Source organism: Anas acuta, chromosome 21, assembly GCF_963932015.1.
Source record: "Anas acuta chromosome 21, bAnaAcu1.1, whole genome shotgun sequence".
NCBI lineage: Eukaryota > Metazoa > Chordata > Aves > Anseriformes > Anatidae > Anas > Anas acuta.
In genome coordinates, this window is record NC_088999.1 from 5,153,631 (window position 1) to 5,167,122 (window position 13,492).

The window sequence follows — 13,492 nt, forward strand, 5'->3', positions numbered from 1 at the left end:
GAAAGTGCTTCAGGAAATGCCTGGAATCTCCTAAAACAGAAAAGGAGCAAGGCAGGCCGGGCTGAGCGCTGTCAAAGTGAGGGCCGGGCTCGAGCAAAGCCCTTGGGCTGTGCTGGTCAGGGCTGCTCCCAAAACGCCTTCCCTGGCACTCACTCGTTTTGGTTTTGTTGTTTGGTCTTTTTCTTCCCTTAGCAAAAATGTCAGCTGAATGAAGGGAAGTTTGAAAAGGACAGTTTTCTGCCTATAAAATCATTTTGACATGATTAACTGAGCATCACAGATAGTAACCCATTCATTTAGTGCTCTCTTCTCAAAGTTAGCACTTTGGAGTGGCATGCTGTGGCTAATACCATACAAATTGCTGGAATGGGCAGTTAAACGTTGAGGTCAGAGGTTAAATGAACATGGTTGTTTATGAGGACACAGCCCGAATCCATTTGCATTTTAATATTCTTTCTGTGAGACGAAAAACCATTTTGAGGACAGCTTGTTTGGAAATCCCATTAACAGGTTATTTATGGGACTCATGACTGCATGACCCTTAGCCTTGTTTTGTTAAACATGAACTAGACATGAATCAGATGGGCGGCTGGGCTGCTGCTATTGTTTTCCATAGCATTAAATGTCATTGAATTCAATTATTCTGAATCTGACACTTTCTAAGTTATTACCCTCATAATGCTCAATTTTCCTTTTTCCTTTGTCAACCTTATTATTTCTATCTGCTTTAAAAAGCAGAGACACTTTAAAAAGGCCATTTCTTCTCTTATCACTGATCTAGGTGAGAATGGAGAGCTTATCTTCACAGCTTTTAAATAAATAATTGGGAAGACAGTTTGAAGAAATTAGAAGATTCCAGTTACTATCATGGTGCATTTGAAAGAATACAGAAGTCTAAAAATTCTGTCAGAGTAATAAAATTAGCCATGTAAAGGTCAGGTACGAAATGTTTGGAAAGGGGGAGGGCTTTTAACCCTTTTTGGCAGGAGTATAAAGCGTTGAGTGATAAATTGGACTAAAATTATGATGCTGCTATCAATCAAAATGTGACCAAACCTCATAATTCCAAGTAACAGATGTATTATAAAACAAGTTTTGTGTTGGAGGGCACAAAATCTAACTTTTGATTGAAAAGAGATGGCATACTGCTTGACAGACCAGAAAATAGGGAAAAAAAACACGGATGCTATTAATATGAAAGTTTTCTTGTTTCTTGTTTTCTTGTTGTTAGCAGTGGTATCTTTGCTAAAGACTATGGTGGGTACCTTACATGTTCTGTTTTTGGCTTTTGCTCTCTCTCACTGTTGCAGTATTTATGGTACTAGGTAAATACTCTGAGATCTTCCAGCTTTTTGAAGGCAAAAATCGCACCTCCAGAGTGCACCAGCTGGTAGCATGTAACTTCAACCCAAAGTATATTTTGACCAAGAAGAGCTTCTGTAGTACATGTAACTGGGAGCTGAAGTGGGGCTATGCAGATCTGTAAAGTGTAAGAACACGATGACCTGCTGCACCCATGCAGTCCTGTTCTTACATACAAGCCTAAAAATTTCACTTGTGTAGTATACATTTGAACTGTAACAGGTCTTCACTTAATTGGAGGAGAAAAATGGCAAAAAAATCTTTCAACCTTAGGAATGTATTAGAACTGAAATTTTTCCTGTATTATCTAAGGAATTCAGATTATGTAAATTCAGCTTTTTGCCACTTCCCTTCGGGATACCTGACTGGGTACACACATGCACACTAACTTCAAGAGTTTTTATGGACTCTAACTGAATAGGAAGTGTTTTTATTTTGAAGGAGTTGGCAGTGTATATAAAGAGAGCACTGAAAGCATGTAAAGGAGGTAGCAGAGTTTACAGAGAGGAAAAGTTGTTTCAAAGTTGTTTCAAAGAGATCAGGGCTCAAATGCATGCCAGATCTTTGTTTTTACAAAGCAGGATGCTTGGGGATAACAGGCGTAAGCAGCATCTAGATCTCTAGATACATCTGGTCAATATTCTGTTCATCACTGCAGGTTTCATACCCTGGTTTACAGAGCAGGAGCAAGCCCGTCGTGTGAGATCTCCTCCGTGCTTAGGATTCCCGCACCTCAGAAGAGAAAGCAGGTTTCTTCAGTCAGAGGTCTGTATATTTATATATACACGTATATCTCTGTATGTTACAATGAAGACTGCTTCCTCTGAAAATGTAGCTGTTGTAAGAACAGCTGACATCCTCTGACGAGGAGTTTGCAGTCACGGGGGCTGCTGTTCTGCAGGCTGCATGTTAGAAGTGCCGTGTTTCTGCATGCATCTTTGTATCTGCATTCTTCCCTCTCTCCCTCCTTCTTTCCTTCCCTCTTTTTCCTTCCTTTCTTTTCCAAGGTTAAAATAGATTTCCAGTATGAATTGACCATCAATGGAATTCTTTAGTGGTTAATTTATTCTTAATAGAAACTGATTTTTTTTTCTGAAGAAAAAGGAACAATACATCTTTAGAACAGGTTTGTAAGTGTCATGATTTTTCTACTAATTTGTACTACATATTCCCCTTTTTAAATGTTAAATTACCTCATTGTATCTCTGAATATCATATATACTCGGGCCTGAAATTAAGCTTGCTGTATAGTTGTCAAAATGACCACAATTTGCTGTATGAAATGTCCTGATTGCATGTGTAATTCAAAGCAATCCTAATCTCTGTATAAACCAGTACAGACTGCTTAGGGGCAGAGTTTATGTATGCTGATTGGGCCTTCAGTTTAGCTGATAGTGAATACACCTGCATGTTGAAAAAGATGCATTTCAGATTTTCAAACTCCTAAATGCTAAGGAGAAGGGAGAAAGGAGGAAAAGAAGGAAAGCTGTTCCATGACAGTCAAGGTTCCAAGAAAGGCCAGCGCTCAGTTTTTCATATACATGTATATGTTTATTCCAAGCTCTGTTGAAAGCTGCCTCACTATTACCTCTGAAGTGAATGTATTCGCATACCAAAAACATGTCTTGTAAATACGACTCTTGGTTATAACTCTTGGTCTGTCCCATTTCTTACTGAAGCATGTGATTTCAATATTGAAGATGAATCCCATTAGGAAAACTCCGTCACTGAAAGTAGCCCCATCCTGAAACTTTAATGCTGTTCATCTTTCTTAGAAATACTTTTCTTAGGTATTTTAAATATTCTGCCAGGAAGGAGCTAGCCGTTAGGTGTAGTTGCTGTAAGATCTCAGAGATAACAGTCTTCAGAGTTACTGCATTAGTCTGTGACGCTGTCTGGAACATCTTGTGCTGTTATAAACGCTTGAATGGTGTTAATTCTTTCCTATATGTAGTTTCCTAACAAATCAGCTCTATGGCATAGATACATTTAAGTATTAAGTATTTAAGTATTAGTATTAAGTAATAAATAAGTTAAATGCAGGGCAACACAGGCAACAGATATTCTGTAAATAAAATATTTTTTTAGTTCTGAAAGCTGTTTCAGAAAGGCACATCTGCATGGGCACCACGGTGGAGCAGCCTGTATGAATGCACACAGATTCCATGATGTGAGGCTTTGTATGTTTTGTTACAAAGCACATGTTCGTTAGGGAAAGTTCCTACATAAACTGCATTTCTTGGTTAGTTGTGTCGTGTTTAATGGTCTGAATTCTGACACTGTAGACTATAATGACTGTCCTCTATGTAGTGTCAAGCATGGTTAGTTTGAAGATAAAAAATATGTCACAATGAGTAATTTACTCAAAGAATTTAGGCCTTACTTCTGCCTGCATCATAGTCATGAGCAGATCATGATTTCCTCATAATGTTTCATAACTAATGCTCCTTGAATTTATTTTGATAACATTTTTAACAACCGTGAGAATAAACCATCAAATTTGACCTGTAAAGTTTAGTTGAGACTGAAGTTATCTGTCATAAAGTTACTGCTGTACTTTACTGAATGAGCACAAAATAGTTTCCTTTAAATGTTTCTTGCTCATGGAAATCCTCTGTTGATTTTCACAGATGCCTCTGTGTGGATGGTAATTTGCTTTTCATTAATAAATGATCTTCTGAAAGTTCCATTTTTCCAGTATTCATGAAAAATGAACATTGATAAAAATAAACACTATATAAAATAAAATATCCTTGTGGAAACTTCTCTATAATTCCAGTTGCTGAGTCTTCCCCATTAAGCAACTGCTGTGGAGCCAAGCTGAACTGGTTAATAAGTATTACTGCTTCAGGAGTTTCTGCAAGTCCAGAAGCACTGTTCTGCATGTGGATGTAGCCTCAGCTAACAAGTTGGAATAAATATGCATGGAGAAATGACAGCCATGCAGAGGTCTGCACAATAGATGAGTGCAGTTGAGTAAACACCATGATTTCCATTGCCTGGTTTATTTAGAAAGAGGTGCTAATCTTTTCTTTATGTTTATGATTACTGAAAAGTAGTGTTTGTACTCTTTTGACACCAATAATGCTTTAAAATTCCTCGGTGAAAACTTTGGAAGCTGCTAGTATATACAGAGAGCGTTTAATACAGTGCTGTACAGCGTGAGCAGATTATAACACATTACCCAAAAGCAGCCAGTAACCCTGGCTGACTGGACACAGCCCGCAGCAACCTGCTATAGTTAGCCCTGCTTTGCCTCTATTTGCTGTAGATGCTCTCGAGGGGCTCCCAGTCAAGACAGAGTACGTTTTTCCTAAATGTTTGCATCACTCCAGGAAATTCCTCCCATACACAGGTGAGTGAATGATGCTTGTCAGCAGTGTCGTTCCTGCAGAAGGCACCTTTCAGAGATTGCAGCTGCCCAGCCCCATGTTTTTCATGGAGATTCCTGTGCAGATCTGCTCCCAGTTGTAGTTCTCTTCCAGTGAGGACTTGTTCTTCCCCTGATACCTGTACAAGAACCCAAGAAAATGTGTTAAAGGATATTGGCAGCTCTGCTGCAAACTCTATCGTCTTGTTCATGTTCTGATTTTATACCTTTTGGGTATTGCATGCATAAACAAGCCAAATATGAGCATTCAGAACTATACAAAGTGTTTCACAATGAAGCATTTAGCCCCAGAATTTTTATGCTTTGTTTTAGATCTGGACTCTTAAGAGGAAATAGCTCTGGAGTATTATTACGAACGCTTTTCCTAATGTTCAGAGATGAAAAATCACTATAAATACATTCATCAGCATTAAAAAAAAAATTGCTCTGCATTGATAACAGTTTTGATATCTTGTTATGGAAGAAGTGTTTTCTTTTACATCATTAAATGTGCTTTAGATATTTTTCATTAGCTTTTGAGTTCGGTTCGTTTGACATAACAAAGAGTTTGGCCAACCATCTGAACAGGAGCCGGAATGCAACCTGACAATTTTTTCCCAGAGCGAGCTTTTTCATTACTTGCTGGAAATTTTGCATTTATTCCCCAAGCTTTGGAAAGTTCACAGAAAATTATTCCCAATTTCCTCAGCTTCAGTCATATGGTGGGAGCTTCTGGTTAAATACATGTGCTTAATAACAGTAAATAAATTCTGACATTTTATTTTTACTCCTGAATAAAAATGTTCATCATGTTGGTGAAAATAAGCAATCACATTCTATTTAATGGCGAAAAAGAATTGTACATATCACCCTGCAGGAGCTGAGGAATCTATTTTCATTATAACAAACATTGATTTTGCATTAAAAAGTCTCATTATTTGAGATAATGACTGTTGGGTTTCTTAGTTATTCTTCTGGTTCCTAAATCATTAAAACTGTAACTGTTAAAGAGCAAATGGGAATGCAGAAGACCTCAAACTGTATTCAAATCCCCTCTCGTTTTTTGCCTTTAATTAAAATCTCAATCGTCTTTAAGGCAGATACGTGCTAGCTGAATTTTTTCTTATTTATTTCAGCTCATTTGAATGGCAACTGCATTTCTGCCTATAGAAATACCACTGAGCCCAAATGTATTGATTTTAGGATTAACGGCGGTCCAATTAATCCGTGGGCTCGTGGGAGCCTCTCTCGTGGGTGCGTGCTCCAGCTCCCAGCGGTCCTGCAGCCGGGGCAGGAACCCTCGCTGCTGGCAATTAGGAAACGCAAAGCAAATCCGGGAGCACGTGCGTGTGTCACAATGCACGCTCCACATGCTCCGTCCCTCGCATGAGTCTGATGTGGGGTCTTGTTTGTTTTGGCAGAGAAAGTGCTACTTTGAATAATTTTTTTTTTTTTTTTTTTTTTATCAGGCTGGCGGGGAGTCTGTCCGTCCGTCCGTCTGTTCCTGCCTCTCCCCTTCCCCCACCGCCTTCCCGGGGAGCTGTGGCTGCGTGGGCACTAATGTATTCCGTATAATGTTAGGGGCTAGCTGCATGTACCTTCCCACCAACAGCCCTATGAATTATTGACACGAGGGATGTTCCCTGGTGTATACTTTTCCAAGGTTATACTCTCTGATATTAGATATTTATTCGGCATAAGGTAGGGATAAGAACCTCATTGCCACATTATGTCTGACACAATCAAGTTTTGGGGAATTTCAACAACATTAGAAGATTTGTATAATGTATTCTTTTAGAGGCAGAGGCTCAGCTTTAAACAAAGCATAATCCCTACTGCATATCATTTCCAACCTAATGCAAGGAGAAGAAGCGGGACCATAATGCTATCTGCATCATTTCCCTTTTGTGTTCAGTTGCAAGGACTATTCACCTAATATTCAAAATCCGTGTATTCATTAAATGGAACAGAATGATGGAAAAGCTAAAAAATGTAAGAAAAGAATGAAATAGATTTCCATGAAAGTGGCATAAAATTGAGTTATTACATCTAGATATATGATAAAGTATTTGGAAATAATTAAATAGTTGATATCCACAACCTTTTCCAGTTCTTGAACACTGCAGTTTTTATATTTCTGATGCTAACATTATTCCTAATTCCTTTGAATCAAATATTGCTTATTTTTATGTTTCTCCTATCTGTAACAGCAGGATCTTGTGAACACTTCATCCATTGTGTCACCCAGTCGCTCCTTGTCAGCCGCTTTGTTAGCCTCAGCCTCTGGGGTTTGTGTCCTGGCCAGTGGACCTTTTGTACTCCCTGCACTGTACTCTTAGACAATGGGGAAAAAAATAAATCTTCTGTGACAAGTTTACTTAAAGGGACACTATCGCATTAAATAACTGTATAAATATATCTACAAATAATATCATTCCTCTGGAAATTTTGGAAGAAAAATGTTTTCCTCGGTTCAGTTAGTTAACACCCTCGTCTGCTAGCGACGCGGTAATTGTGAAAGTCGTGTCATTTTTCACACTTCAGGCTGTTTCTTTACCCAGCGCTTTTCAGAAGCTAGGAAAACAGGTCAGTTATTTTACCGTTTGTTTTTAGTCAGCATTCGGGATCTGAATATTGTGTGCTGCCCCAGTGGGAGGCTGGGATGCAAATATTTTAAGGGAGCGCTCAGGCTTAAAACAGACGGTTCTATTTCTAGCGAATTGCTTATGGAAAGAAGCCAAAAAAGCATATTTGCTAATGATCAGGATTGTAAGTTAAAGAACATAAACAAATCTGAACATTTTTATGCAATTGACCTAGTCTTTTCCAGCAGAAATTCTTTTAAAATAGGACATCCTCAGCTCTACCTCCTTCTTCCGCTCCTTTTTATTTTATGTAACTTTATAAATTTGCTCAACGTAATTATCTTTGTTGTATAATTCAGCTGATTTTACTGAGTTAATGGAACTGGAGTGTTTTTATAGTCATCCTAGTGTCTACTGTTATTAAAGCCAGCTATTTATAAGTGATTTCCAGTTATTTGTTTGTGGAATTCTTAGACAGACTGACATCTCAAGATAAAGACTGAAGAAAATGGCACAGAGCTGCATATTTAGCAGTGATAATGCTAGCTAAGTAAACATGCTGGTAGAGAAAATACTGCCTAATTTGTTAGCTCACTGTTTAAACTATTTTTGTAAATGAGGTTTTGGTGATGTTTCTGCAGTTCCCTCCCCTCCCCAGCACTCAAATGTTGGCGTGCGTGCGCGCATTAATTTCATGCACACTTTTCAATCAGCACATAAAATGTTGGAGGCATCATCTGGAATAGTAGGAGAAACTGTGACAGCGGATCCTCCAGATTTCTGTACTGCCAAATACATCTGTGTGATCGCCACCACCGCCACGTAAAGTAATCTGCTCTGGGCAGTGGCATGCTAGGAGGCTGCAGATCTCAGCATGCAGCAGCTCCTGTGAGTCTCAGCAGCTTGCACGGGGATTTCTCTGGTGCTGCTCCTGTGCTTTCAGCTTTTCCCTGAATCTGACTCTTAGTTAATTACACTAAGGGCATCATTTGGAGTTAGGGTTCTTGTTGTTGTTTTGGAAAATTGTTTTCTTTTGTTGAAAAGAAACCCCCAGCATTGGGGAAAGAACCCAAGAGGTAATTGGATTCTAATGAATGGAGGACAAATGCCTTACTAGGGGAAAAAAAAAAAAGTGTCCTACTCTCTTGTGATTCTGGGGTGTATTCCAGTAGGTTTTTCCTGGTGTATATTTTAGAAAACCCTGAAGTTGTTACCTATTATTTACATTAACATACACATTGCCCACTTGAAATTTGGGTCCTGTTGTGCTGGACATTTTACTAAGGGGCGTGTGTGTCTGACTCCCTTGACCTAAGGAGCATACAGCCTAATGGTGTCTAAAAAAACAAGTGGTGAGGCTGACGCCTTCCTAGAGTTCTGCAGTACTTTTGTGGTAAGCTTTATGAGCATTTTTTCCTTATCTTTATTGCTCATTTGTTGGGATGACCTTAGCATTTTTAAACTCATTGAGGAATTGTAGTTACATTTCTTAGCTCTGAGGATTTTCTGTGTCATGTAAAGCCTCTTGATGCAACATCCAACAGATGGTGAGAAAGGAAAGGAGACAATGACGCATGGGGAACCTCCTGTATACCCGAAAGAAGTTCCTCATCTACCTCCTGTTCTCCATCCTCAGAACGCGTGCTGCTAGACACCACAGAAGGTCAACATGAAAGTAAGAGCTGCATGTCACAAATGCACAGTCACAAATCTTTTTGATCATTGATTCACTTTACCAAGTGAGGATTTGGGCTCCATAAGACTTTTCTTGCTTGTTTGACGGTAGCTACAATCCTGCAGCTTCTGGGAAGCTCATTCCTCCTGGCGTGAGCAACCAGCTAGGTCTTCACCTTTGATCTCCAAGGAATGCTGCAGGTTCTGTTAGTGGAATCCTGGTTGGCATTTTGCACCCCTACAGTATTTGCATATTATAGCAGAAAGCTTACCCTTCTATGCTTCAATGACAGAGGCAGGTTTCAAATATTAGCTAAAATTACATCTTAATCCTCATTTCCAGATGCAGATTGCAGTCATGTTCTCTGACCTTCTACCACAAGTCAGAATTGCTTGGCATTCTCCTGCAGTTTTGTTGGAGTATTTGCTTTTCTTGGCATCCTTAAAAGTTTGTGACCTTTGTCTTGAGATTTGCACTTGTAATCATCACTTCTCAGGTGCCTGCACAGTCAGCTCTTGTGTGGTTTGGGACTAGAAACTTCTCTGGCTTCCATTCTGGAGTGCAGTGTTCCTGAGGTTGGCTCATTCATGATTCTTCTCTTGCACTGCAATTCCTTTCTGTCCTCTTTGGCTGTATCCTGTGGTAGTTGTCTTATTTGTTCTGGTCCCAAGAGCCATGACCTTGAATTTGTACGTGATTCTGAGTTCTCTGGACAGTTGTGCTAATCAGATAATATTACCACCTTGGGAGATAACTTCAGACTGTGACTTGTGCTGTCTCACCTAAAGGCATGGATGTTTATACACGTTTTTTATTATCTCCTGTTGTGTTGTTGTAGCTCATTGTTTTCTGGTGCCTTGGACGAACTTTGTTAGAGCCAGAACTTCTTGGCATTAGCTTGTACAGGTTGAAGCAGTTTTCATGGGCTTCCCATCAACAGAATTGATCGAGTGTAGCTTACACTTACTAAGTGTAAGATAAAGTGGATCAGTTAGTCCAACCCTCCTAATTGTATGGGTGCAGACTTCAAGGCTTAGAGGTCTCCTGTATTCAGGGTATGATTTCAGAGTGTTCCTTGCATCCTTTTTCTGCTTCTATGATGTCCTGGGAAATTCCTGTTTATCAACTGCGTGTTCATCAGTGCACAGTTTGTCAGCACAAGGTGTTGCTCACAGTGCAACTTATAAATGCCATTAAGAATTTAGACTAAGGATTCTTTATTACATAAGTATTTCCCTTCCTTGGTCTCCAGAAAGTGAAAATTCCCATGTGCTGGAAATGTTATTTGTTCCAAGCATTCCACAAACCAGACAACTATTTTACTCCTGTTTTACTTGCACAGATAATAAATTTGATTATTTTAGCAAAGGTCTCTGAGCTCTGCAGAAAGGAGGCAAAAAGACTGCACTGTTGCCATAAGTCTCATCTGCACAGCAGCAAAATGAGTTGCCAAACAGAAGTCATTCAAAGTGTAATTGAGTTGCAGTTCAGAGAAGGTGCTTGGTCCTTGAACTTGAACACCCATGGTTAGCAGGAATAAATAGTAAAATAAATAAATAAATCAGAACAGCACTAACACTACTCACATATGCTTGGCATTTTCATTTCAATGAGATTCATTTATGAAGCCTTTCTGAGAAGCACTCAAGCCTAAATGTTAACTTTACATCTGTGCACCACAGTGTGGTGTTCTAGGACCTGCTGGACTGAACATGCTGCACTGCAATTCCTCTAATGTGTGCTGGTAATTAGGAACGAGAATATTCCTTGTGCTTACAGTAGCACTTTCACCTGAAGATCTCTAAACCCTTTGCAGCCCTGGGAAACTCTCATTCTTCACAGTTGAGAAAATCGTGGTGCAGCTCTAGGGCAGTAGAGGAAATCTGAGATTCTTTATTGGGGCAGTGGCAGAAGCAGAATCGCTGTTTCTGACACCAGGATAGACTTTTGTAGTCGCTGGGTAATGTTGCTGCCCTAGTAGTGTTTGCTGACCCCATGTTCTTTGTGCTGCACTTGCAACAGGTGTTTTTTTTTCCAGCTCTTCAACCTATAGCAAATCAAGACACTGCCCTAAAGCAACAATTTTTTTCCTCTAGCACTGTGACTGTTCCGGCTGTGACATATCATTTGTTTTTCACCAGCACTATGCATACTAATTTTTCAGGTTAGCTGCTTCAGTCACCATTTGTAACACAGGAGCATGCCACCAGGCAGCTGCCCTGCTGCTAGCCCAGTGGGATTTTGCAGAGTATGAGAAAAATCTTACTTAGTCTATCAGAACCCTGCTTCTTTCTCCCAGCCTACTCCGATGAAAAGAGAGACGTGCTTGATTTGTAAAAGATGGTGAAAGGAACCAAGGATGCCACCAGGACACCTGGAACGATGTCTCTCTAAATTGTGCTTTCCTGCATTGGCTTGGTGGAGGAGATGGATATTGTAGGAGAATACATAAAAAATGGAGAATACATAAAACATGGTATCTCTTGAAAGCACTTGGAGTCAGAAAATGACCATCGGGAGCAGTGCCTTGCCATCCTCACTTTGTGGATAGCCTGTGGCTTGTTCAGCAGGCCACGGGAGCCCTCAGCTTACCCACAAGTGCTCCCCTGTGCCTGCCTGGCTCCCCATTCAGAGTTAATTCCCCTATAGGATATGTCAGCGTTGGCGAGCAGAAAGGAGTCACAACTCCAAGCAGGCAGAAATATTTGCGTTGGTGAGGGGAAGGGGACGTTGATGCATTTCACTTCCAGGAAAATATTTAAAAAGCAAAAAAATAGCCCCAAGAAATCCTGAAACAATTCTGTGTATTGCAGTAATGTAAAGCCATGTGGAAAAAAAAAGAAAGAGAGAGGCTCGAGGCACCGGGAGACACCTGGCAGAAGTAGCCCAAGGAATCAGGTGACTGCTCTTGAGTGCAGTCATGTTCCCAACCTGAAAGCGAGTGGGAAATTAATAAATCACTTCTCGAGCTCTCAGTAATCAGCAGCTGATGATATTTCTCTGGGCCTGGGGAAAAGAAGCTCTCTAGTTGAAAAGAAAATGTGGGACAGCAACTGGGATAGCTTTCCTGAGCTGGCAGGAGACGAAGCGTGCCTGCAGAGCTTGTCACGGCCGCGTCCTGCTGCCAGGAGCTGCGCCAGGATTTGCCGTCCCTCTTCCCCTGGGGCTGGCACAAGAGCATGGTCCCTTGTCCTGCCTTCGCTGCTGCTGGCACTGCTGCTGGGGTCCAGGGAGGGAAGGGTTTGACCAGTATTTGTAGTGATTCAGGACCAGTTCGGAGGTTGTCAGGGTTTTACCAGGTCTCGGGGAGCCTGTTTTAGGGCTTGGGTTTCTGCCTGGGGCTGATTTGTGCCAGGAGCCCCCGAACTTGGTGCCTCAGACCTTGCAGCCAGCTGATTGTCAGAGGCCACGTGCTCGGTTCCATTTCATTTCAATAGAGCTCTTTTAGGACGCCTCTCCCTGACACCAGACAAGGTTGTGAGCAGGCAGCAGGTAATTCCACAGATGTGGAATGGAAGGAACTGCAGGAACTGAGCCACCCGTGCAGGGGAGTGCAACTGCTGTCCAGGTCCACGCTGGGGGGAGGAATGGCCTACAAGAACCATGAAAGCCCACAGGAAATAAAGGTACAAAGATAAAAGGCTTTTAAGCAGGCACGAGCAGACACAGTCCTTAGTAAATACTGTACCCACTCATTGTAGTTCACATTAAGAAGGAGAGCCAACAGCGTCTGGAAGTCATGGACCTGAAAATGCGTTTGTAGGAGAGGAGTTGGAGCCTGTTCCTGTTCGGTGTCACTGGAAGGTGCACACACGCTGGGCATTAGGATCAGGCGTGATTTTAACTCTGCATTTTTACATTTGTCATTTTCTGTCACAACATGAAGGTTATTTAAGTGTAACTCCACCAGAGAATATTCAGCAGAATGCTGTTCTCCATGGAAACCCCCTTTTTCTCCTTCCTTTTTTTTTTTTTTTTAGGGGAACGATATCCGATAATTTGGATTTATTGTGTCTTTTTTTGCAATTTGTAACTGATCTCTTGTTTCTGGAAAGCGTCGTGTTTGTCCTAGGTGTAGTTTGGAGGAATTAGGCTGAGCTCTAATTTACACTTGTTTAACTACAGATGCATCCCCACTGCTATTTGTTTATCTCACATTTATTACACTCTTCCAAATTCAACTTAAGCACTCAGGGGCTTTTTCTAGTAACACTAATGGAGGAGAATAGATGCATTATATGTGAATAATGTATTATGATGATACAATTTGGGTCTCTTAGCTCTAACCGAGACCAGTCCTGCCTTACATTATTTATAATTTACACACACCTTCCTTAACATTTTTATGTAAATATTTAATACAGGAAGTGAGTTAACTCTTTCATTTGGGAGGTTTCCAGTCAAAAACCAGAAGAGAATGTAAGAGGGGACACAAATACCTCACCCGAAGTCGGCAGATGGCCAGGCTTGTTTATTTACAGAAATTAAAAGCGAAACCTG

The 13,492-nt window shown here is 40.6% G+C and overlaps 1 long non-coding RNA gene across 12 annotated transcripts in view; it reads left to right on the forward strand.

The window, feature by feature from the left end:
- The window catches only part of LOC137843094 (uncharacterized), a 48,743-nt gene that overhangs the window by 21,667 nt on the left and 13,584 nt on the right, over positions 1 to 13,492 (forward strand). For 11 of the 12 annotated variants that reach the window (XR_011089352.1, XR_011089346.1, XR_011089347.1 and 8 more), the window contains 2 exons: positions 2,021 to 2,127; positions 6,202 to 7,824. This is a non-coding gene — a long non-coding RNA (uncharacterized lncRNA). Of the gene's footprint in view, positions 1 to 2,020; positions 2,128 to 6,201; positions 7,825 to 13,492 lie in introns of those variants that run through there. The other variant, XR_011089349.1, reaches the window with a different exon arrangement.